Consider the following 27,726-nt stretch of genomic DNA (forward strand, 5'->3'; position numbering starts at 1 on the left):
GCTGGGTCATAAGGTAGTTCTATTTGCAAACATTATCCTCAATGGTGAAAAATTGAAAGCATTCCCCCTAAAGTCAGGAACAAGACAAGGGTGTCCACTTTCACCGCTACTATTCAACATAGTTCTGGAAGTTTTGGCCACAGCAATCAGAGCAGAAAAAGAAATAAAAGGAATCCAAATTGGAAAAGAAGAAGTAAAACTCTCACTGTTTGCAGATGACATGATCCTCTACATGGAAAACCCTAAAGACTCCACCAGAAAATTACTAGACCTAATCAATGAATATAGTAAAGTTGCAGGATATAAAATCAACACACAGAAATCCCTTGCATTCCTATACACGAATAATGAGAAAGTAGAAAAAGAAATTAAGGAAACAATTCCATTCACCATTGCAACGAAAAGAATAAAATACTTAGGAATATATCTACCTAAAGAAACTAAAGACCTATATATAGAAAACTATAAAACACTGATGAAAGAAATCAAAGAGGACACTAATAGATGGAGAAATATACCATGTTCATGGATCGGAAGAATCAATATAGTGAAAATGAGTATACTACCCAAAGCAATTTACAAATTTAATGCAATCCCTGTCAAGCTACCAGCCACATTTTTCACAGAACTAGAACAAATAATTTCAAGATTTGTATGGAAACACAAAAAACCTCGAATAGCCAAAGCAATCTTGAGAAAGAAGAATGGAACTGGAGGAATCAACTTGCCTGACTTCAGGCTCTACTACAAAGCCACAGTCATCAAGACAGTATGGTACTGGCACAAAGACAGACATATAGATCAATGGAACAAAATAGAAAGCCCAGAGATAAATCCACACACATATGGACACCTTATCTTTGACAAAGGAGGCAAGAATATACAATGGAGTAAAGACAATCTCTTTAACAAGTGGTGCTGGGAAAACTGGTCAACCACTTGTAAAAGAATGAAACTAGATCACTTTCTAACACCGTACACAAAAATAAACTCAAAATGGATTAAAGATCTAAATGTAAGATCAGAAACTATAAAACTCCTAGAGGAGAACATAGGCAAAACACTCTCAGACATAAATCACAGCAGGATTCTCTATGATCCACCTCCCAGAATTCAAGCTCCATTTTGATTTAATCCACAGAAAAGGAACTGATAACAACTCCGTTTTTCCAGATGGAGTTTCCCCCAAAGAATAGATGAATATATGCATTTGCTTGCAGATGTCACCATTACAGGAATCCATACTTGCGTGCATGCTCAGTCGCTAAGCTGTGTCCAACTCCTGGGAACCCTGTGGACTGTAGCCCACCAGGCTCCTATGTTCACGGGATCTCCCAGGCAAGAATACTGGAGTGGGCTGCCATTTCTTCCTCCAGGGCATCTTCCCAGGACAGGGATCAAACCTGCCTCTCCTGCACTGCCAGGTGGGTTCTTTACCACTGAGCCACCAGGGAACCCAACAAATACTTAGGCAGAGGTAAGCCAGAGATGCTAAAGGGCTAAGCATCTTCCGGGCAGCGGCCGGGCGGGCTTGGCTGACTATGATGTCAGGAATCGCAGGCGGGCAGGGCGTGAGAGCGCAGCACAAGGAGAAGGCGCTCTGGCACGGGGAAAAGGACAGGCTCTCCTCATCATGGCTCCTGGACGTCAGGGGCCATCACACGATTCCTTCCCCTTGCTACCCAGCCCTTCCTACAACGTCCGTGGCGAATGCCCAGCCCCGCAGAGAGCATCTCCCCCAAATGCCACCACCCCTTGAACTCATGACAGAAGCGCTCCAAAGCTGAGATGGGCCTCCAGTGTAGAAGAGGGCACAGGCATCCCAGGACAAAGCCAGTCCAAGGGACAGGCCACAAGATGACCTCATGGCAGTGAATCCAGCCTGAAAGTGTAGCTGCCCAAAATCCTGACCCACTGCATACACGAACTCCACAGGCATCCCAAATCCAACATCTTACTACAAAATCCTAAAGTTCACAAGTCGCACCAGCCTGCAGTAGCTCTGCTGACCTTAACTGCAACCCGACGTCCAGTGTAGAGCTACACTCCAGCTCCCAGAAACCAAGGGGCGGGGCAGGGCCCTTGGCCAAGCCGTCTGAGTCCAGCCCTGCCTGTGTTCATCCTCAAGGTCCAAGTGGAGCATCTCCAGCTGGAGTCCCCCTTCCCTACCACCTGAGACACACCACCAGTGTGTCCACCCTCAGGAGATGAGCCCTCAGCCACCCCGGCCACTCGGTTGTCCCCAGCATCACTGCTACTGCTGTTCTGGAGGTAAGTCTAATTTCCAAGCAGCTGGAGAAGGAAGAGCCAGGAGAAGCTGAGCAGACAGAGACAGGTGCTGACCACATGACCACGGAAAACATGACCTCGGAGGCTGAGCAAAGCCAAGCGTGGGAGGGACCCCACAGCAGCAGCAGGCCGGTGGACGTGCCAGGCCAACGCGGCAGCAGGGCTGTGCCCACAATGATCCTAAAAACTCAGAGGAACACAGCTCTGGACTCAGAGACAGCTGAAATGGCTCCTCAGGATCTGGTGACCCAGAGGCCCTGGCCGCAGTCCATGCCGTACAGCCCCATGTATCTGTCACGCCGGACAGGCGGGGGTGAACTTCATCGTCCTCCAAATAATCGAGTGTGCTGGTGTCATCTGTCAGAATCACTCCAGGGTGAGGGAAGGGATGGCCGCCCTGTCCACCTTCTGCTGGGAGAGATGCCGTCAACCATTCCCAGCTCCAGCTGCGAACGCCCACCTGCCACCCCACCCAGAGCTCTGTGATAGCTTTGCTTGTTTATTACTCAGCCTCTTTTGAAGAAAAAGGACCAAATTTTGGACATTTTGCTGCCATTTTGTCATGTTTAGACTTTCATCCTGTTAGTTTCTGAGAATATAAAAATCCATTTGTTATACCCCTTCATGGGTCCACAGTATCGAGAGATACTATGGAATATACACACGGGATGTTTTCAACATCCACAGGATAACTGTGGTTTTAACCTTACACTGCCGCCCACCTCTGGCTGGTCAAGATAAAGGGGGCCATGGGGATAAGCCTACCTCACCGAGAGGCTGGAACAAGACCACATGAACAGGACTTTGGGAGGGTGCAACACTCCTGTCCAGAGGACCAGCACAGGCCCCTGACCACACGCCCATCACAGGACCAGCTCACCAGGAGGGAGCGGCCGCATGCCCAGGGCTTCCGTGCAGGCGCATGGACCACACCAGGCATCTCCTGCAGGTCTCCAAGGACAGAGGGTAACAGGGCGGCTGCACCTTCAAAAGCACGACCCAGCAGGAACTGTAAAGATGGTGGAGGAATAGGACGGGAAGACCACTTTCTCCCTCACAAATTCCTCAAAAGAACATTTCAACGCCGAGCAAACTCCACAAAACAACTTCTGTAGGCTGGCAGAGGACATCAGGCAACCAGAAAAGCAGACCACTGTCTTCAAAAACAGATTTTTAATCTTTGCTCTTAGGTTTTTGTTGTCAATTTTGTACATTTAAAAACCCAAACTTCACTACCCAAGTTTACCTGAGAGCGAGATTACTGGCTTGACCACTCTCTCCTCCTTTGGACTCTCCTTTTTCTCCACCAGGTGGCCTCTGTCTCTTTTCTCCCCCATCTCTTCTCTATCCAACTCTGTGAATCTCTGTGTGTTCCAGACGGTGGAGAACACCTAAGGAACTGGTTACTGGCAGGATTTGTCTCTCTCCTTCTCATTCCTCTCTCTTATCCTCCTGGTCACCTCTGTCTACTTCCTCCCTCTCCTCTTCCCTGTATAACTCTGTAAATACCTCTGAGCGGTCCAAACTATAGAGCGCACATAAGGAAGTGACTACTGGCTAGCTTGCTCTCTCCTCTTTTGATCTCACCGCATCTCATTCCAGTTACCTCTAACTACCCCCTCCATCTTCTCTTCTCCTTGTAACTCAGTGAACCTCTCTGAGTGGCCCTCAATGTGGAGAAACTTTTCATCTTTAACCTAGATGTTTTATCATCGGTGCTGTATAGATGGAGAAGTATAGAGGCTACTGTAAAAATAAAACTGAAAACCAGAAGCAGGAGGCTTAAATCCAAAGCCTGAAAACATTACAGAATTCTTGAATTCAGGGAACATTAAGCAATAGGAGCTCATCAAATGCCTTCATACCTACACCGAAACCAAGCACCACCCGAGGGAAAACAAGTTCCAAAACAAGACATACCACGCAAATTCTCCAGCAACACAGGAACACTCCCCTGAGCTTCAATATACAGGCAGCTCAAAATTATTCCAAAACCTTTGATGTCTCATAACCCATTACTGGTCACTCCACTGCACTCCAGAGAGAAGAAACCCAGCTCCACCCACCAGAACTCCAACACAAGCCTCCCTAACCAGGAAACCTTGACAAGCCACTGATAGAACCCCACCCACAGTGAGGAAGCTCCATAATAAAGAGAACTCCACAAATTACCAGAATATAAAAAGGCCACCCCAAACGCAGCAATATAACCAAGATGAAGAGACAGAGGAATACTCAGCAGGTAAAGGAACAGGAGAGTTGCCCACCAAACCAAACAAAAGAGGAAGAAGTAGGGAATCTACCTGAGAAGGAATTCCAAATATTGATAGTGAAAATGATCCAAAATCTTGAAATCAAAATGGAATCACAGATTAATAGCCTAGAGACAAGGATTGAGAAGATGCAAGAAAGGTTTAACAAGGACCTAGAAGAAATAAAAAAGAGTCAAAATATAATGAATAATGCAATAAATGAGATCAGAAACACTCTGGAGCCAACAAATAGTAGAATAACGGAGGCAGAAGATAGGATTAGTGAAATAGAAGATAGAATGGTAGAAATAAATGAATCAGAGAGGACACAAGAAAAACAAATTAAAAGAAATGAGGACAATCTCAGAGACCTCCAGGACAATATGAAACGCTCCAACATTCGAATTATAGGAGTCCCAGAAGAAGAAGACAGAAAGAAAGATCATGAGAAAATCCTTGAGGAGATAATAGTTGAAAACTTCCCTAAAATGGGGAAGGAAATAATCACCCAAGTCCAAGAAACACAGAGAGTTCCAAATAGGATACACCCAAGGCGAAACACCCCAAGACACATAATAATCAAATTCACAAAGATCAAACACAAAGAACAAATATTAAAAGCAGCAAGGGAAAAACAACAAATAACACACAAGGGGATTTCCATAAGGATAACAGCTGATCTTTCAATAGAAACTCTTCAGGCCAGGAGGGAATGGCAAAACATACTTAAAGTGATGAAAGACAATAACCTACAGCCCAGGTTACTGTACCCAGCAAGGATCTCATTCAAATACGAAGGAGAAATCAAAAGCTTTACAGACAAGCAAAAGCTGAGAGAATTCAGCACCACCAAACCAGCTCTCCAACAAATTCTAAAGGATATTCTCTAGACAGGAAACACGAAAAGGGTGTATAAACCTGAACCCAAAACAATAAAGTAAATGATAACGGGATCATACTTATCAATAATTACCTTAAACGTAAATGGGTTGAACGCCCCAACCAAAAGGCAAAGACTGGCCGAATGGATACAAAAACAAGACCCCTCTATATGCTGCTTACAAGAGACCCACCTCAAAACAAGGGACACATACAGACTGAAAGTGAAGGGCTGGAAAAAGATATACCATGCAAATAGAGACCAAAAGAAAGCAGGAGTGGCAATACTCATATCCGATAAAATAGACTTTAAAACAAAGGCTGTGAAAAGAGACAAAGAAGGCCACTACATAATGATCAAAGGATCAATCCAAGAAGAAGATATAACAATTATAAATATATACGCACCCAATATAGGAGCCCCGCAATATGTAAGACAAATGCTAACAAGTATGAAAGGGGAAATCAACAATAACACAATAATAGTGGGAGACTTTAATACCCCACTCACACCTATGGACAGATCAACTAAACAGAAAATTAACAAAGAAACGCAAACTTTAAATGATACATTAGATCAGTTAGACCTAATTGATATCTATAGGACATTTCACCCCAAAACAATGAATTTCACCTTTTTCTCAAGTGCTCACAGAACCTTCTCCAGGATAGATCACATCCTGGGCCATAAATCTAAACTTGATAAATTCAAAAAAATCGAAATCATTCCAAGCATCTTTTCTGACCATAATGCATTAAGATTAGATCTCAATTACAGGAGAAAAACTATTAAAAATTCCAACATATGGAGGTTGAACAACACACTTCTGAATAACCAACAAATCACAGAAGAAATAAAAAAAGAAATCAAAATATGCATAGAAACTAATGAAAAGGAAAACACAACAACCCAAACCTGTGGGACACTATAAAAGCAGTGCTAAGAGGAAAGTTCATAGCAATACAGGCATACCTCAAGAAACAAGAAAAAAGTCAAATAAATAACCTAACTCTACAACTAAAGCAACTAGAAAAGGAAGAATTGGAGAACCCCAGAGTTAGTAGAAGGAAAGAAATCTTAAAAATTAGGGCAGAAATAAATGTAAAAGAAACAAAAGAGACCATAGCAAAAATCAACAAAGCCAAAAGCTGGTTCTTTGAAACGATAAATAAAATTGACAAACCATTACCCAGACTCATCAAGAAGCAAAGAGAGAAAAATCAAATCAATAAAATTAGAAATGAAAATGGAGAGATCGCAACAGACAACACAGAAATACAAAGGATCATAAGAGACTACTATCAGCAGTTGTATGCCAACAAAATGGACAACGTGGAAGAAATGGACAAATTCTTAGAAAAGTACAATTTTCCAAAACTGAACCAGGAAGAAATAGAAAATCTTAACAGACCCATCACAAGCACGGAAATTGAAACTGTAATCAGAAATCTTCCAGCAAACAAAAGCCCACGTCCAGACGGCTTCACAGCTGAATTCTACCAAAAATTTCGAGGAGAGCTAACACCTATCCTCCTCAAACTCTTCCAGAAAATTGCAGAGGAAGGTAAACTTCCAAACTCATTCTATGAGGCCACCATTACCCTAATACCAAAACCTGACAAAGATGTCACAAAAAAAGAAAACTACAGGCCAATATCACTGATGAACATAGATGCAAAAATCCTCAACAAAATTCTAGCAATCAGAATCCAACAACACATTAAAAATATCATACACCATGACCAAGTGGGCTTTATCCCAGGGATGCAAGGACTCTTCAATATCCGCAAATCAATCAATGTAATTCACCACATTAACAAATTGAAAAATAAAAACCATATGATTATCTCAATAGATGCAGAGAAGGCCTTTGACAAAATTCAACATCCATTTATGATAAAAACGCTCCAGAAAGCAGGAATAGAAGGAACATACCTCAACATAATAAAAGCTATATATGACAAACCCACAGCACACATTATCCTCAATGGTGAAAAATTGAAAGCATTTCCCCTAAAGTCAGGAACAAGACAAGGGTGTCCACTTTCACCGCTACTATTCAACATAGTTCTGGAAGTTTTGGCCACAGCAATCTGAGCAGAAAAAGAAATAAAAGGAATCCAAATTGGAAAAGAAGAAGTAAAGCTCTCACTGTTTGCAGATGACATGATCCTCTACATGGAAAACCCTAAAGACTCCACCAGAAAATTACTAGAGCTAATTAATGAATATAGTAAAGTTGCAGGATATAAAATCAACACACAGAAATCCCTTGCATTCCTATACACTAATAATGAGAAAGTAGAAAAAGAAATTAAGGAAACAATTCCATTCACCATTGCAACGAAAAGAATAAAATACTTAGGAATATATCTACCTAAAGAAACTAAAGACCTATATATAGAAAACTATAAAACACTGATGAAAGAAATCAAAGAGGACACTAATAGATGGAGAAATATACCATGTTCATGGATCGGAAGAATCAATATAGTAAAAATGAGTATACTACCCAAAGCAATTTACAAATTCAATGCAATCCCTATCAAGCTACAAGCCATATTTTTCACAGAACTAGAACAAATAATTTCAAGATTTGTATGGAAATACAAAAAACCTCAAATAGCCAAAGCAATCTTGAGAAATAAGAATGGAACTGGAGGAATCAACTTGCCTGACTTCAGGCTCTACTACAAAGCCACAGTCATCAAAACAGTATGGTACTGGCACAAAGACAGACATATAGATCAATGGAACAAAATAGAAAGCCCAGAGATAAATCCACACACCTATGGACACCTTATCTTTGACAAAGGAGGCAAGAATATACAATGGAGTGAAGACAATCTCTTTAACAAGTGGTGCTGGGAAAACTGGTCAACCACTTGTAAAAGAATGAAACTAGATCACTTTCTAACACCGCAAACAAAAATAAACTCAAAATGGATTAAAGATCTAAATGTAAGACCAGAAACTATAAAACTCCTAGAGGAGAACATAGGCAAAACACTCTCAGACATAAATCACAGCAGGATCCTCTATGATCCACCTCCCAGAATTCTGGAAATAAAAGCAAAAATAAACAAATGGGATCTAATTAAAATAAAAAGCTTCTGCACAACAAAGGAAAATATAAGCAAGGTGAAAAGACAGCCTTCTGAATGGGAGAAAATAATAGCAAATGAAGCAACTGACAAACAACTAATCTCAAAAATATACAAGCAACTCCTGCAGCTCAATTCCAGAAAAATAAACAACCCAATCAAAAAATGGGCCAAAGAACTAAATAGACATTTCTCCAACGAAGATATATGGATGGCTAACAAACACATGAAAAGATGCTCAACATCACTCATTATTAGAGAAATGCAAATCAAAACCACAATGAGGTACCACTTCACACCAGTCAGAATGGCTGCGATCCAAAAATCTGCAAGCAATAAATGCTGGAGAGGGTGTGGAGAAAAGGGAACCCTCCTACACTGTTGGTGGGAATGCAAACTAGTACAGCCACTATGGAGAACAGTGTGGAGATTCCTTAAAAAATTGCAAATAGAACTACCTTATGACCCAGCAATCCCACTGCTGGGCATACACACCGAGGAAACCAGAATTGAAAGAGACACGTGTACCCCAATGTTCATCGCAGCACTGTTTATAATAGCCAGGACATGGAAACAACCTAGATGTCCATCAGCAGATGAATGGATAAGAAAGCTGTGGTACATATACACAATGGAGTATTACTCAGCCGTTAAAAAGAATTCATTTGAATCAGTTCTGATGAGATGGATGAAACTGGAGCCGATTATACAGAATGAAGTAAGCCAGAAAGAAAAACACCAATACAGTATACTAACACATATATATGGAATTTAGAAAGATGGCAATGACGACCCTGTATGCAAGACAGCAAAAAAGACACAGATGTGTATAGCGGACTTTTGGACTCAGAGGGAGAGGGAGAGGGTGGGATGATTTGGGAGAATGGCATTCTAACATGTATACTATCATGTAAGAATTGAATCGCCAGTCTATGTCTGACGCAGGATACAGCATGCTTGGGGCTGGTGCATGGGGATGACCCACAGAGATGTTATGGGGAGGGAGGTGGGAGGGGGGTGCATGTTTGGGAATGCATGTAAGAATTAAAGATTTTAAAATTTAAAAAAAAAAAGAAAAAAAAGCACGACCCAGGCCTCCCCACGAAGAAGAGCAACGTCCCAGGTCCCACAGCGGCTGCGAGGACCACAGCTGGAAGCAGCCCAAGCTCAACTGATCCACCTTCCTGGTGACCCGTGACTGGCAGGCCCCAGCCCAGGCCCCCGACAGACCTGGGACAGGTGGGCTTCCGGTGCCAGGTCTCAGACAGCTGGGATCTAAGAGTGGCTCTGGGACCTGCTTGTTCCTCTGGAACAGTCTGTTAGAGGAGGGGTCTGGCTCTCAGCCAGGGGAGGGGCCCCCGCACATGCACAAGACCTCACAGTGGAAGTATGTGTGTAAGTGTGTGTGTGTAAGTATGTGTGTGCACACGTGCCTGTGACTTCCTGCACATGTGTGGGCACGTGTGAGCAGGCATGCATGTGCTCAGGGGGAGAAGTGCTCTCTTCCCAACAAGACAGCTGCCCAGGACTTTGGTCCACAGTCTTCAGCATGGTTGAACCCAGCGCTCTGCTTGTTTGACGTGGCGAGCGAGGACGTGAAACCAAGGGCCGCCCATCCCATCCTCAGAAGACATCGGGCAAAGCCGTCACTGCAAGCTCCCACTTGCCTCTCTGGGGGCTCAGCTGCACTGATCAGTGTCCAAGCCGATCCCAACAGCAGTGCTCGGGCTCACGTGCACATGCACTTGCGTGTGCGTGCGTGTGTATGTGTGTGTGTGCGTGTGTGTGCAGGTGCATGTGTGTGTGTGTGCACACGTGTGTGGGTGTGTGTGCGTGTGTATGTGTGTGCATGCATGTGTGTGCACGTATGTGTGTGCACGCAAGTGTGTGCGCATGTGTGTGTATGCGTGTGTGCATGTGTGTATGTGAGTATTGGGTGTGTGCGTGCCTGCACGGGCATGTGTGTGTGTGCGCACACGTGCGCGTGTGTGTGCACACGCACGCATGTGCTCACACACAGGATTGTTGATCTGGGTTCTCTGTAACTACAGGTGCAGAGGCTCACAGGAGAGGGTCTGCAGTGAGAAGCAGGTCGGCCTCCTGGTGCTGCCGCAGCCACCCAGCAGCCCTCCCCACCCAAAGCAAAATGAACCTTATTTTACAAAGGACACCACTGACTCTGCATTTACCTTCCTTTCAGCTTTCTCAAGAAGTGGTGGGACCAAGTTTGCAATAACACTAAAGACCCTGAAAAATTTTCCAAGTCAAAACAAAACATTAAGAACATAGAGGAAGGTACCCCCACACACAACCACTCACGCACCCACCCACCTACACCCACACGTACAAACATACCCACCCATACAGTCACACCTGCAACTAAAGCATCAGACATGTATCTGACAGTCAAGGAAGAGGAATCCCCTGTCATATTCTGAGTGTCTCAAATCGGTGACCCCAGTAACCTTCTCCATGAATAGAATACCATTTCTACAGCGAGATCAGTGCCTGTAGTCTCACTTGGTTCAGAATGGATGTCCTGGGAAACTGACAATCTCCCCACTCAAAGGAAAAAGAGAAAAACAACCAAACAAACAAACACTGAAATCAAGAAAACACATTTTAAGCCAACTACTCACAGATCAACACATGGAAAAAAGCTGTGACCAGCACGTGACTGAAGCCTAAGAACCTGGGCCAGTCTATTTGATTTTGTTTGTTTGCTTTTTCACTAAAGTAGAGTCAAGTCCCCTATGATTAAAAGGACATCTTTTTTGGTGTTAATTCTAGGAGGTACTGTAGGTAGGTCTTCATAGAACTGTTCAACTTCAGCTTCTTCGGCATTAGTGGTTGGGCATAGACTTGGATTACTGTGATACCAAATAGCTTGCCTTGGAAATGAACAGAGATCATTCTGTCGTTTTTGAGATTGCACACAAGTACTGCATTTTGGACTCTTTTGTTGACTGTGATGGCTACTCCATTTCTTCTAATGGATTCTTGCCCACAGTAGTAGATATAACAGTCATCTGAATTACATTTGCCCGTTCCAGTTCATTTTAGTTCACTGATTCCTAAAGTGTCAATGCTCACTCTTGCTACTTCCTGTTGGACCACTTCCAATATACCTTGATTCATGGACCTAATATTACAGGTTCCTACACAATATTGTTCTTTACAGCACCGGACTTTACTTCCATTACCAGTTTATTTATTTAACGTATAAGCAGAATACATCATGTGAAATGCCAGGCTGGATGAACCACACGCTGGAATAAAGATTGACAGGAGAAATATCAATAACTTCAGATATGCAGATGACACCAGCCTTCTGACAGAAAGCAAAGAGGAACTAAAGAGCCTCTTGATGAAGGTGAAAGAGGAGAGTGAAAAAGCGGGCTTAAAGCTCAACATTCAAAAAACTAAGATCATGGCATCTGGTCCCATCAATTCATGGCAAATAAACGGGGAAATAATGGAAACCGTGACAGATTTTATTTCCTTGGGCTCCAAAATCACTGCAGATGGTGACTGCAAACATGAAATCAAAAGACACTTTCTCCTTTGAAGAAAAGCTATGACAAACCTAGACAGCATATTAAAAAGCAGAGACATTACTTTTCCAACAAAGGTCTGTTTAGTCAAAGCTATGGTTTTTCCAGTATTCATGTATAGATGTGAGAGTTGGACCATAAAGAAAGCTGAGCACTGAAGAACTGATGCTTTTGAACTGTGGTGTTGGAGAAGATTCTTGAGAATATGTTGGACTACAAGGAGATAAAATGAGTCAGTTCTAAAGGAAATCAACCCTGAATATTCATTAGAAGGACTGATGCTGAAGCTCTAATACTTTGGCCACCTGATGCAAAGAACTGACTCCTTAGAAAAGACCCTGATGCTGGAAAGCATTGAAGGCAGGAGGAGAGGGGGATGAGATGGTTGCCCAGCATCACCGACTCAATGGACGTGAGTTTGAGCAAGCTCCGGGAGGTGGTGATGGACAGGGAAGCCTGGTGTTCTGCAGCCCATGGGGTCAACAAAGAGTTGGACACAACTGAGCGACTGAACTGAACGAGAGTTGATTTACAATAATGTGCTAGTTTCAGGTATACAGCAAAGTGATTCAGTATACATATATCTATAAACATTTCCAGATTCTTTTCCATTATAGGTTATTATAAGATATTGACTGTAGTTCCTTGTGTTATACAGTAGGTTCTTGCTGTTCATCTGTTTTATATATGAAACTGTGCTTCTGTTAATCCCAAGAGTCACAGACATAGAAAACAAATTTATAGTTGACAAAGGGAAGGAAGAGGGGAGGGATAAATTGGGAGTTTGGGACCAACAGTCTAATTGATTCTGGAAAAGCCTTTTGGTCTGATTAAAGTTCTGTTTACCCATGCACATAAGAAAATAATAATATCTACCTGTCTCACTCTTTGCCTTGAATCTTGGGCAAGTTACTTCAACTCTTGAAGGCTTAATTGTCCTTCTCTTTAAACAGGCATGCTACTGTTAACCCTTCAGGCTTACTGTGAGAATCAAATGATGTAATGTGTGTATCTGGCAAGTAGTCAGCACTCAGTCAAGGGTAGCTGTCAATAACTAACGGAAATAATATTATTCTGCAAAGTCAGCTTTTCCAACGAAGTACACAGCAAAAACTCCTGCCTTAGAGTCTGCCAGTCAACAGGGTAGCCAGTGAGCCCTTGAAATACAGCCTGTTCCACTGATGAGCAGAAGTTTTAACTTAAGTTAATTTCATGTAATTTTTTACATTTAACTTTTTAACTTAAACATAAAAAAATGGACACCTGATTCAATTCTTGCAAACAACTATTTGGAACGATGGAACAGCATGTATACATGAATCTCCTTTCCTGTGGTGAATTTTATTAAATGTGAAAAATACAGATCAAGAGTCTGTGATGAAAATTCAGCATTCAAATTGAGATATGATATACATGGAAAAACCACACTGGGTTTTAGAGAGTTCCTATGGGGGGGAAAAAAAAGGCGTGTGAAACATGCCACTTGTAATATTTAGATCAAGGTCGTGTTGACGTATTTCAGATGAAATATATTATTAAAATTAATTTCACCAACTGTCTTGTACTTTTTTTTTTTTACTGTGGACTGTATAAAATTATAAATTGTGTATGTAGCTGGCATTCTATCTCTGTTGGACAGCGCAGTCTGGGAGTGTGCTAGGAAGCAGATGTTGGAGGCCTCCTGTGCGATTTCTCATTTTAATGAACTAGTGCTCATCTCTGGAAGGAGAGTCAAGGCCACAGCTTTCTCCCAGCGGACGGTCTTCAGTCACAGACGTGACTGCAGGCCTCATCAATGCCTGCTAGTCTGCGTCAAGGCACGGAGCTGACCTACAAGCGAGCCACAACCCGGCAGCACAGTTGTCCCGGCTTCTCCCTGCATGCACAGAGTGAATGCTGACAGCCCCGCCCAGACAGCCAGGAAGGCGCAGGCAGCCCCGGGCCCAGATCCCTCGCAAATCAGCCATGGGGATCAGAGCCCTGCAACACACCAGCCAGCCTTCCACACCCGTTTCCCCAGTGCAATCCACTTTGATTACAGACAGCAATAATGTGACATCTGCTCATTCTCAGCTGTGCAGGCTGAGGCCATGATGATTAATGCTCTGGTAATGGGCACAGAGCAAAAAATATTAATCTTTATAAAAGGTATTCAACAGGCATCATCAGCTTATAAATGTCCAAGGAGAATATCCGTCTATAACTCCATTACAGCTCTACATCAAAGCAGGATGCAAACACGAGAATGAATCTGTCTGTTTAAAACATTCATTTTATGAACACTGAATAATGTGCTTCTTAATTTTTAGTTTGGTCACATTAAACAAATGATCCATAAAGTGCATTTAATAACCTTGAGCCTGTTATACAGAACTAAGATCCAGACAAATACTTTTAATGAGAATTAAACAGCAAGAGTCATATAAACGGGGGATGCTTTGCTATCCATCTTTTTCAGACAATCATCCGATTTTTCAACAACCTAAGAACCCTGTACCCACATGATTCAATTTGTTCAAATAACTCTCTCCCTCTGTACAAATCTTCCAGCGCCAGAAATGCGGAACACAGAGCCAGCAATGGAAGGGATAACAGGAGCAATCTATTCATGTCCCAGCTGTACAGACGTGGGGACAAGCAGCCAGTGTAGGGACCAGGCAGCCGCTGAACTAGAATGAGATGTCTGATCCCAAAGCCAGATGACTGTGCATGTAAACGTGTGTAAACATGTGTGATTCAGGTAACTTTACATGTCTAATGAAGATTAAATTTTTCCAAGAATCATTTTAATTCACTTTACCTAAGTGATCATTAGCAGTACCAGCAGGGTAAATTCACATCAAGTAACCCTAAGCATATCAGTTTCCCTTTCTGAACTTTAGATCTTGGTCTGTGAAGTGGAGTAAATACAACTGCCCTGCTCTGTGTTTCTATTCCTACCAACAGGCAGTCCTTTTGTACGTATTCTGGTCAGAGGATTCTCAGCACCACTTGGCCAAGTGCTGAAATAATCGGAAATAAGATAATCTGCCTGTCAGCTCTGAGGTACCCAATGTCACAAAACTTTAATTGAGAGAGTGACAGAGCAATTAAAAGTATCTTGAAAACTGGAAGGGAACAGGGCAAGATATAGCTTGTAGAACAAGAGAAAAAGAAGTTGGTCAAAGATATGTCTTCTGGCTGAAGCCAAAGGGCCTCTTATAAATTGTGTCATCTTTTAAAGAAGGGAGAGGCGTAGCAGATATTTTGTCTCCTTCAGTCTGGAGAACTGTAATCATAGAGAGTAACCGTTCATTAATATTATGTTGTTGTTGTCAGTCACTAAGTCATGCGTGACTCTTTGCAGTCCCATGGACTGCAGCACAGTAGGCTTCCCTGTCTTCCAACATCTCCCAGAGCTGCCCAAGTTCATGTCCATTGAGTTGGTGATACTATTTAACCATCTTATCCTCTGCTGTTCCCTTCTCCTTCTGCCTTCAATCTTCCCCAGCATCAGGGTCTTTTCCAATGAGTCAGCTTCTTCATACCAGGTAGGCAACATATCGGAGCTTCAGCAACAATCCTTCCAATGAGTACTCAGAGGTGATTTCATTTAGGATCGACTGGTTTGATCTCTTTGAAGTCCAAGAGTCTTCGCCAGTACCACAATTTAAAAGCATCAATTCTTCAGCAAATTCAGATTATAATAAGAAATACCTTGTCAAATGAAAGAAGAATCACTGGAGAAAAATCTCAAATGAGTCCCATTTAAAAGCAGACCAAAAAAAAAAAAAAAAGGCAGATGAAAATATTTGTAAGACTCAAGCAAAATGCCAGGGAAGGTAGTGTGCAAAGTTCTGGTCAGACCGGGAATTTGTTCTCTGGGTAGAAATGCATCAAGGAGGTGTCTCAGGACCTTTGAGAGGAATGCTATAGGCTTGCCAGTCCTTGGGCAGAACCGTACTGTATGGAAGATGAGGAAACAAAGACTGGAAAATGGGGCTGGGGAGTTGTGTGCATTCATTTACCCAAGTGTGTGAAGGGAACCAAGAATATAGGTCTTGGCCTGTGCAGCCCAGCGCTCGTCTACTAGTTGCCCCAGTGATGAGCTATATGGTTAAAAGACAATGTCTAAACCTTATGGTCTGTCCCCTCCATCTTGAGGGAAGGACTACGCCCTCAGAGAGGAGTTTATGCAACGGAAATAAAAAAAACAGCATCTCAAAAGAGAACTCAGGAGACTGCAGGCTGAGTTGAGGACCCTCCAACTGTCCCAGCCAAGTTTCTGTAGGCAACACGAGGGACCATGAACTGGGGAGACTCAGAGTCCTAGCGCCAGTGTGAGCATGACTCGATAAGGGACAATCAAGCCGGCCTTTCTAAGACTGCTCCTTGTGACAATAACATCAAGCAACAGGGACAGAAGTTCACTCAGAGGGGAGCGCAGAACAGAGAACCAATAGACTATTGATAAAGGTTAGACCAACTGCACCCTGAGGAACTTGACGCCACCAATTTAATCACACAGAAAAAGAGAGAGAAGGCTAGGAAAACTCCATAAGCACATGAGCACAACACGCTACACGGCTTATGTTTCATTTATGTATGTGCTTATTTATTCACATACTTGTATTTTATCTTGTTCCATATGGCATCTTAAGTGAATTCAGTTTTCAGAATGCATTACTCGTACAGTGGATGCGAATCAGCTTAAGAGTAGGTAATGGATTTGTAACAAGGAAAGTCCTTAATCAGCACCATGGTGGCGGACAGCTCTCTGCCTGGGACTCTGCTTACCAAGTGAAACTTGCCAGTTAACTCCTGGGTGGTTATCTGTAAATTAAGAAAATTACTCTTTTCCAATTAAATATTTTTAAATGGCTCTGAGGCCTCTCAGAGGACTCAAATTTGCTCACCAACAGTCCTGAGCACATGCTAGGTGCTCAACAAATTATAATGGAATTTAAATGGATATAATTAAGAAACTGAAATTGAGTTCACCCTCCCAGATTCATTAAACCACTTCTAAAAGACTGCCCTGTTTTAACAAGTGATGTTTTCAAAAACACATACAATGAAAGCTGTAGACGGACATATTGAATTAGGGATGAAAAAAAGTACACTATGTTACAGATAAAGATTAAAATTTTCTCAGGGCATGAAAAAAATGGAGAAAATTGTATTTATATTCCATAATTATTTAAGAAATTAGTCTTTGGGTTTCACAGCTGGTAATGTTCGTTAGAAGTCTTCAGCACAACTATCTAATTAAAGTATTCCAGAAAGCTACACAAGTGGTACATTAAGTAACTGCCACATACAACACTACAACCCCAATTTTTCTTTCTGTGTAACATCCGTCAAGTTAACAAAGCTACGACAGAGTACTTCTGGTTTTAGGATCCCTTTCAATGAAGAGAAATCTCTTTTGAGATTTGTTTATGGATCCAAAGCATCAAGAAGGTATATTTTACTACAGGTCTGTATTAAACACACAGGTTCCCTTTCTACGATTTAAAGCATGACAAACTGATTAACAGGGTAATTTTTTAGAGATATGAATTTTCTATTTTGGACGGAATGACGATGAAAACAGTCTAGAAGTCTGAACCAATAATTCCTACTAGGAGTCCCACTAGGCATCTGAGTCTTTGGCCTCAGATTTTCGAGGGTTGCTGTAACTAATGTTCTCACCTCTGCTTGATAACTGGAAGACTCAATCACCTGAAAATAAGAATGAGGGAAATAATTTTTAAGCTCTCTAGGCCTACATTTTAAAGAAGCTCTGTAGTGTTCAAAAATGGAAGACAAGTGAGGTTTGATGAGGCTGATGAACATGTCTAAAAGGAGCCTATTCGTTATATTGAAGGACAGAGCCACAGGAATGGCCAGAGAATGAGGGAATGACACATTGTCCATTCCTCCTCACTGCCAGATGGCAAACATCAGAGGAAAAAATAAAAACAAACAAAGGGGTCCCAATGAATAGTAAAGCTAAAACCAAAGTAATTCACCAAGAGCACTAAACCAAACTACTATCAAGACTGGAAAGAGACAGTGTTGCCACTAAGTCTCCAAATCTTTATTCTCCAAACCTTACTACCCTGTAAAAACAACTTATGACACAAGGTAAGTATATTTCAGTTCTGAAGGAAATACTGTTCATGGGCTTCTCAAGGCAAGAATACTGAAGTGGTTTACCGTTCCCTTCTCCAGTGGACCGTGTTGTCTCAGCAGGCCTTACAAATAGCTAAGAAATGAAGAGAAGCAAAAGGCAAAGGAGAAAAGGAAAGATATTCCCATCTGAATGCAGAGTTTCAAAGAATGTCAAGGAGAGATAAGAAAGGCTTTCTAAGGACTCAATGCAAAGAGATAGAGGAAAACAATACAATGGAAAAGACTTGAGATCTCTTTAAGAAAGTTAGATATACTACGGTAACATTTCATGCAAAGCTGAAAGGGCACAATGAAGCACAGAAATAGTATGGACCTAACAGAAGCAGAAGATATTAAGAAGAGCTGGAAAGAATACACAGAAGAACTGTAGAAAAAAGATCTTCATGATCCAGATAACCACGATGGTGTGATCACTCACCTAGAGCCAGACATCCTGGAATGTGAAGTCAAGTTGGTGTTACAAAGCATCACTATGAATAAAACTAGCAGAGGTGATGGAATTCCATCTGAGCTATCTCAAATCCTAAAAGATGATGCTGTGAAAGTGCTGTACTCAAAATGCCAACAAATTTGGAAAACTCAGCAGTGGCCACAGGACTAGAAAAGGTCACTTTCCATTCCAATCCCAAAGAGAGGCAATGCCAAAGAATGTTCAAACTACTGCACAATTGCACTCATCTCAAATGATAACAAACTAATGCTCAAAATTCTCCAAGTACGGCTTCAACAGTACGTGAACCGAGAACTTCCAGATATTCAAGCTGGATTTAGAAAAGGCAAAGAGATCAAATTGCCAGCATCCACTGGATCACAGAAAAAGCAAGAGAATGCCAGAAAAATATCCACTTCTGCTTTACTGATTACACCAAAGCCTTTGACTCTATGGACCACAACAAACTATGGAAAATTTTTAGAGACAGAGGAATAACAGACTGCCTTACCTGCCTCCTGAAATATGTATGTAGGTCAAGTATCAACAGTTAGAACCAAACATGGAACAACAGACTGATTCCAAATTGGGGAAGGAGTACGTCAAGGCGGTACACTGTCACCCTGCTTATTTAAGTTATATGCAGAGTACATCATGAGAAATGCCAGACTGGATGAAGCATAAACTAGAATCAAGATTGTTGGGAGAGATGTCAATAACATCAGATATTCAGATGACACCACCCTTACAGCAGAAAGTGAAGAGGAACTAAAGAGCCTCTTGATGAAAGTGAAAGAGGAGAGTGAAAAAACTGACTTAAAACTCAACATTCAAAAAACTAAGATCATGGCATCTGGTCCCATCACTTCATGGCAAATAGATGGGTGAACAATGAAAACACTGACAGACTACTTTCTTGGGCTCCAAAAGCACTGCAGATGGTAACTGCAGCCACAAAATTAAAAGACACTTGCTCCTTGGAAGAAAAGCTATGACAAACCTAAACAGTATATTTAAAAGCAGAGACATTACTTTGCTGACAAACTTCTGTCTAGTCAAAGCTATGGTTTTTCCTGTAGTCATGTATGAATGTGAGAGCTGGACCATAAAGAAAGCTGAGCGCCAAAGAATGGATGCTTTTGAACTGTGCTGTTGAAGAAGGCTCCTGAGAGTCCCTTAGACTGCAAGGAGATCCAACCAGTCAATCCTAAAGGAAATCAGTCCTGAATATTCATTGGAAGGACTGATGCTGAAGTTGAAGCTCTAATACTTTGGCTACCTGATGTGAAGAACTGACTTTTCAGAAAAGACCCTGATGCTGGGAAAGACTGAAGGTGGGAGGAAAAGGGGAAGACAGGATGAGATGGTTGGATGGCATCACTGACTCAAGGAATATGAGTTGGAGCCAGCTTCAGGAGTTGGTGATGGACAGGGAAGCCTGGCGTGCTACAGATCATGGGGTCACAAAGAGCCGGACATGATTGAGCGACTGAACTGAACTGAACTGAAAGAAAATCTGTCAGTTACTTCTGTCACTTTCAATATGAGAATACAGAAAAACTAGATCCTGAAAGGCAAGGAAATTCAGTGTTACTGGAATGAGCTTTCCTCAGGTCTCAGGTGCAGAAGCACAGCAGAAAGGAGCCATGTGGGTAACAGAATGTCTCCACTTCAGCTGTTTGCAAGTATGCCCAATGTGCTTGACAAATTTAAGTCAATGCTATCTCAGCTTGATTTCTTTTATTCCAGTTTCTATAACATTAATGTGAAATATTTTTGTCAGCATAAATCCCAAACCATAGTGTCCTTGTGTTTATGTTAATTTAATTACACTGAAACCTTTCATTTCTATAATAGGATCGAAGCTTTAATCTTCATAGCTTTTGTCAGATAGGTGGGCAACTATGTAATCACATGGGAACAAAGCTACAAATATACAAAGGATGAAGCTTTGACCTTTCCTTCTATTTTAACTTGATTTAAAAGTCTGCTCACTCCATGCCACAGATTATTTGGAAGAGTTACCTTTTTGTGAAGCACAAAATCTATTTAACCAGCTTTCAAGTAGTCAGATCACATCTCTAGACAATGCTTGGAGCCATTCCTGTCCATTCTCCGGCTATCCACACAGGGCAGGATAAAGAGCCCAAGCCCTTCCCCTCAGCCAGGGACCAGGAAAAGGAACAGCCCAGGGCTCCTGACATCAGCATAGGGACCAGCCCCTCCGCACCTCCTTCCTCTTCTGAAACAATGCCATCTCTTCTGACTACAGGCTCACATTTAAAAAGCCACCCTCCCGAAACACTGTGAAGGCTAGGATTTGCTTCAGCCTATCTGGGGGAGCGTGAGGGGAGGAATGGATTGGGATTAGTTGGGATGAATTTGGGATGAGCAGATGCAAGCTATTAGACATAGAATGGATCAACTACAAAGTCCTACTGCATAGTACAGGGAACTATATGCAATATCCTGGGAATAAACCATAATGGAAAAGAACATGAAAAAGACAGTGAAGGACAGAGGACCCTGGCATGCTGCAGTCCGTGGGGTCACAAAGACGCAGACACGACTGAGTGACTGAACAGCAGCAAATGTAGTGTGTGAGAGAGAGTGTGTGTGTGTGTGTGTGTGTGTGTGTGTGAGACGGAATCACTTGGCTGTACAGCAGTAATGAACAACGCCGTAAGTCAACTATATTTCAATAAAATATATTTAAAAATAAAAACATCTAGGGAACAGGCACAGAGATAAAAAACAGGACTACAACTTACTAGCATCTGAAGCCCAGTGAGGGGAACATAGGCATTTGTTATTACACTCTTCTCATTTTCCTGTATGTTCAAGTTTCTCCGTAATTTTAATGAAGAGCCATCTTGAACTGTCCCTTGTTGAAATTCTTCTTTCCACAAAACAGGGAAATAATAAAATCGAAAGCAAAGAGACCACGACCTTAACTGCACACAACTGCTCACAGATGGCCCTCTGTACCTCAGGTCTCTCACCGTCTTCCTTCTCTCCTTCTGTTACTTCTCCTTAAAGACAGGTCCTCCCTACTCCATGAGCAACCCGCTCAGAGCCTAGACAGGGAGAGAAGGCCATCTTCCCCCACACAGACACAGGACGTCCCCTCCCTTAGAGCAAGTGAACCCGACACGCACGGCACGCTTTCTTCTCTGCACTGCTCCCCAGGGAAAGACGTGCTGGGCGTGAACATTCAATAAACACGCATCATGAGCCAAGCCCTGTTTTGCTGTTGTTGTTCACTCCTGAATCCTTGCCACTCCATGGACTGGCACACCAGGCACCTTGGTCCTGCACTATCTCCCAGAGTTTGTTCACATTCATGTTCACTGAGCCGATGATGCCACCCGACCATTTCATCCGCTACCACGACCTTCTCCTTTTGCCTTCAACCTTTCCCCGCATCAGGGTCTTTTCCAAAAGAGTCAGCTCTTCTCATCAGATGGTCAAAGCACTGGAGCTTCAGCTTCAGCATTAGTCCTTCCAGTGACTATTCAGGATTGATTTCCTTTAGTATTGACTTCTTTGATATCCTTGCAGTCCAGGGATTCTCAAGAGTTGTCTCCAGCACCAGAATTAGAAAGCAACAATTCTTCGGCTGTCAGCATTCTTTATGGATTAACTCTCAAATCTATGCATGACTACTGGAAAAACCACAGCTTTCACTATACAGAACTTTGTTGGCTAGCGTTATCTTTGTTTTTTAATCTGCTGTCTAGGTTAGTCATAGCTTTCCTTCCAAGGAGCGAAGGTCTTTTAATTTTATGGCTGCAGTCACCATTCGCAGTGATTTTGGAGCCCAAGGAAGAAAAATTTGCCAGTGCTTCCACTTTTTGCCTTTCTATCTGCCATGAAGTGATGGGACCAGGTACCATGATCTTAGTTTTTTCAATGTTGAGTTTCTAGCCACCTTTTTCACTTTCTTCTCTCACCTTCATCAAGAGACTCTTTAGTTCCTCTTCACTTTCTGCCATTAGGGTGGTGTCATCTGCATATCTGAGGCTGTTGATATTTCTCTTAGTAATCTTGATTCCAGCCTGTGATTCCTGTGAAAGTTGCTCAGTCATGTCCAACTCTTTGTGACCCCATGAACTAAACAGTCCATGGAATTCTCCAGGCCAGAATACTGGAGTGGGTAGCCGTTCCCTTCTCCAGAGGATCTTCCAGACCCAGGGATCGAACCCAGATCTCCTGCATTGCAGGCTAACTCTTTACCAGCTGAGCCACCAGAGAAGTTCAAGAATACCAGAGTGGATAGCCTAGCCCTTCTCCAGAGGATCTTTCTGACACAGGGATCGAATGGGGGTCTCCTGCATTGCAGGCGGATTCCTTACCAGCTGAGCCACCAGAGAAGTGATTCATCCAACCTGGCATTTAGCATGGTGAACTCTGCATAGAATTTAAATAAGCAGGGTGACAATATACATACTCCTTTCCTGATTCTGAACCAGTCCGTTTTTCCATGTCTGTTTCTCATTGTTGCTTCTTGACCCGCATACTCAGGAGACAGCCAAAGTGGTCTGGTATTCCCATCTCTTTAAAAATTTTCCACAGTTTGTTGTGATCCACACAGTCAAAGGCTTTCCCGTAGTCAATGATGTAGAAGTAGAGGTTTTTCTGGAATTCTCTTGTTTTCTCTATGGTCCAACAAATGTTGGCAATTTGCTCTTTGGTTCCTCTGTTTTTATTAAACCCAGCTTGAACATTTGGAAGTTCTCAGTTCATATATGAACTGGCTTGAAGGCCTTGTTCTAGGTAGCAGCAATAGAAAAACAACAGGGCCATGATCAAAGCCCTCTCATCCCAAGGAAGGACCACAGAAAATAAGCAAGCCTAGAAGGAAAGCAGGCGATGAGCACACAGTGTGGAGAGTGGCCAGAGGAGCCATGGGGCAGCATGTCCGGGGTATTCCCTGCAGAACCAGGCGATGAGCACACAGTGTGGAGAGTGGCCAGAGGAGCCGTGGGGCAGCATGTCCGGGGTATTCCCTGCAGAACCAGGCGATGAGCACACAGTGTGGAGAGTGGCCAGAGGAGCCGTGGGCAGCATGTCTGGGGTATTCCCTGCACGGTGATCTGAGCGCCTCTCGGGGGAAGCTCCCTATTTAATCCCTTTCAGTATTTGATCTGAATCTATCTTCTTTTCACCAATTTTCTTTCAGCATGTATTTGACATGATAATACCTTCCTCAACGAGGACAAGGTCTCATCTGCTATTTTTCTATGAAATCTTCAACAAAAATGAAGAGACAGGCCTAACATTTATTGAATGTGCATTAAATGCTGAGTGCAGATCTCAGTATCACACATTTATCAATCTGCAGGTAATGTAATCTTGGCAAGAGGAAAAGGGCAGCTGGAGAAACTGAAGCCTGCAGGGTAACTTAGCGGAGGTCACTGAGTTAGCAGGTCACAGAGGTAGGATGTGAACGCAGGCAATCTGATCACAAAGTCCACACACGCTTGCAATCCTCTTATAGGCTGCCTGCCCTCATTACAGAGAAGAGCTCAGAAACATGTAGTTCTTTAATAATGAGGAAGCAAAATAATGAGGAAGCCACTACCCTGGTGGCTCAGACAGTAAAGAATCTGCCTGCAATGCGTGAGACCCAGGTTCGATCCCTGGGTTGGGAAGATCTACGGGAAAAGGGAATGCTAGGTCACTCCAGTATCCTTGTCTGGAGAATCCCATGGACAGAGGAGCTTGGCGGGCTACAGTCCATGGGGTCACAAAAGAGTCAGATACGACTGAGTGACTAACACACACACAAAATCATTTATAGAAGAAATGATGCAAGCCAGTCATTCATTTTCTTTTGTAAACCAAGCAAAGGAAGACAGGCAGAGCACAGAGAAGAGGCGGATGTGGCCGACAGCCAGTCCTGAGCTCCGAGCTCGCTGGCGGTCTCCAGAGGGGCTGAGACACTGACGCCATCAGTCATCTACCACAGCCAGCACTCAGGACGGCCAGGTCCACGCTCCGGCTTCTGAACGGCCTTCTTATACTAGGGGGAGACCTCTACATTGCGAGCTCTGTTTCCCGAATACAAAAGCCAAAACTCAAATCCACAGCCACACTTGCATCTACAATGCAGAATACATCCTCTGTTCTGCCAAGGAGGTATAGTCTTCTAGGGATGGCAACTGTTAATGAGCAGTGGGAAGGACAGCTCTGTAAAGGACTCCAGTTTCCTTCGGATCAGGGTAGAGGATACGGAGGTAACAGGAGCTGCGAGGACCTGACTCAGAAGGAGCATCGCAACTCGTACAGCTGTGAACAGATGGCAGCGACAGTGCCCGTGATGTCCAGACCAGTTCGGGCCAAACACAACTGTCTCTGCCAAAAGACACTTCTCCTGCTGTAGCCTAACAAACTCAGCTGGATCCTCTGATTCCTGGTCCTTTAAGAGGACAGAAGAGGAGCAGGCTGAGCTAACCTGCACCCTGTAAGCCTTGGCCTGCTGGGACCCACGCCTGGCAAGGGAAGGCTTTCCTGCAGAGGGGCAATGCCCATCTCAGAATTCACTCCCAGCCCCACTGCACCCAAATCAGCTTGCTATTCCCATCAAAATGAGACTGGAATATCTTTGATATTGGAGGGAGATGGAAAGAAGCGTTTTGGAGCAAAGCAACAGAGTCTCTGCTATGAGAGGAGCAACACGCATGCTGATGAGCAAAGACTCACCCCCAGAGCCCAATAGAGGAGCCGGAAGAGCCAGACAGGGAGCCCCTCCAACCACACCCCCCGAGAACGCAGACCATCCAGTGCAGTCCGCAGCTGGCGCTGCCGAATCTGGCCAGGACGCATTCTGAAGATCTAGACACCAAAGGAGCTAGTTTGAGTGATCCCACTTGGATCAGGAAAGAGGGCATGGGCAACTACATTTTTTACAAATTAACAAAGAATGGAACAAGGGAAGACACTCACAGCCATCGTATCTCATCAGAAAACAGTTTGCCTTTAAATATTTATACCAAATGTGGCAAAGAATATTTTGCACAAGCAATGACATTGTAAGAACAAACCAACTGGAAGATTTCCAGTGTTATATCTTTCCTGACAAGGGGGTAAGATGGCTCTTGGTAACTCTGAAGATGCAAGGAGTCTGAGGTGAGAAAAATCAAGGTTGTCTTTGCTGTGTTTACCCAAAAAGATTGTGAAAACTCAAAGCCTGTACACGGGGCCATTTTTACATTGGACAGCACATTCTGAAATGCTTCCAGGCGGCCAGTAAGTGTCTGGAAGTACATTTGGGGAGCCAATTATGGCTCAGACATCATCTAATAATGGGACAGTTCTAGAGCTGCGTGTAAGACATGAAGCTTCAGGCTAATTTTGGCTCATTCATCACTGCCCATAATAATTCTGGATTCATTTATTTCCTACGATCTCATTGACTACCGTGGGTACATCTGGCTATTGAGATTCGATTCCAACCTCTGTAATATCTAGAAAGATACTAAGTTGATCATTCTAAAATATGATATATCCTGGTAATTCCCTGTCAAACAAAGCTAAATATTTATTTTTATGCTCCATGTTTCTAAACAAGGCTTAAGACAGTCTAAGATTTAAAAAAAAAAAAGACATAAAACAAGAATGAGAACAGAAATTGAGGACAGTAAAGAGAGCAACTGCCAAACACACAGACTGCCATAATCCTCAAAAACAAATCCTAGGTTTGCCTTCATGCAATCTACTAGCTAAAAACATGTGTAAGCTTCCACAGAAGAAAACACCTCCCTGAAATACATTCTTAAAAGCAGATCTATTTTAGTATGTTTAACTGAACTATTTATGCCTTAGGTCCTTACTCAAAAGGACCTCATTCATTTGGCATGTGGGACAGAGTGTTCAACAGAAATTTTGAAATAGCTGTCATTTGTCTGCAAAAAGGTCTTCCCTATAAAAACACTCAGTAAAAGACAAGTACGAAAAGAAGTGAAGTCGCTCAGTCGTATCCGACACTTTGCCACACCATGGACGGAGGAGCCTAACAGGATTTTCCAGGCAAGAGTACTGGAGTGGATGGCCATTTCCTTCTCTGAGAAATTTTCCCAACCCAGGGATCGAACCCAGGTCTCCCTCATTGCAGGCAGACGCTTTACCGTCTGAGCCACCAGGGAAGCCAAGTACAGTTAATCCTTAATGATTGTTACTTTCTGACAATTGTTAACTCAGAAAAGTTGATGGTAATAGTGGTGGACGTGTGTGTGTGTTTGTGTCTTAGGGTTGGATGGCTGGAAGAAGAGATATTAGTAATCTCCCTAATAAGATCCAGATATAAAATTTTCAGGGGATTTTACCTGCTGTGGCATCAAGTTTAGTTGATATGGAAAGAAACAATGAGGCCACGTCTTCACAAATCACCTCTACCACATGCCCCGCCAAGGGCCCCAAAGAGTCCCCAAGCTTTAGTAACATCTGAAGAATGAGCAATTCAATATCCAGCCTTCCAAGGAGAGCTTGAAACACGGACCGTTGGAGTACCGGCTTAAGGAGATGTGTGAGCTCTAAGTCACAAGCAATGGTGACAGAGTTGACTTTCTTTTACGCAAGTGACAAATAGAGAACGATGTTTGGAAGGGCTGCAGGAAGCCACTCACTTCTTGGCTTCATGTGCTTTCTCCAGAAAAAGACTCCCACTCAGACGAAGTCTTAACATTTCCTCTTAACCTAAGCCTTCGCTATAAGTATAGACTACAGGGAATTGTATAAAGTTAAATCAAGAAATAAGATAAAAAACATAGGGTCCAGTAGTCCAGATGGTACACACGATTAACCAGACACACTGAGTTCTCCACAGGAAACTGAGCTGCTCCATCTCTGGAACAACACCACACATGAGGACAGAAGAAAATGAAAGGCCAAACAGCGGGACAGAAATGGAGCAGAAAAAATGTGTGCCGTTCCATCAGAATATCACTCAACAGCCTTCCCGTCTCCCTCCAATAAATGAGGAAGGCCGTGGGATTATGCAAAGGTCTTAAGCTTTCAATAAAACTTCTTGACAAGTGTAAAATATTAATTCAATCTGTCC

General features: G+C 42.9%; 1 protein-coding gene across 2 annotated transcripts in view; it reads right to left on the minus strand.

The window, feature by feature from the left end:
- DOCK1 (dedicator of cytokinesis 1) overlaps positions 1 to 27,726 on the minus strand; it is a 568,807-nt gene that overhangs the window by 355,576 nt on the left and 185,505 nt on the right. The window lies entirely within an intron of this gene.

This window comes from Capra hircus, chromosome 26, assembly GCF_001704415.2.
Source record: "Capra hircus breed San Clemente chromosome 26, ASM170441v1, whole genome shotgun sequence".
NCBI lineage: Eukaryota > Metazoa > Chordata > Mammalia > Artiodactyla > Bovidae > Capra > Capra hircus.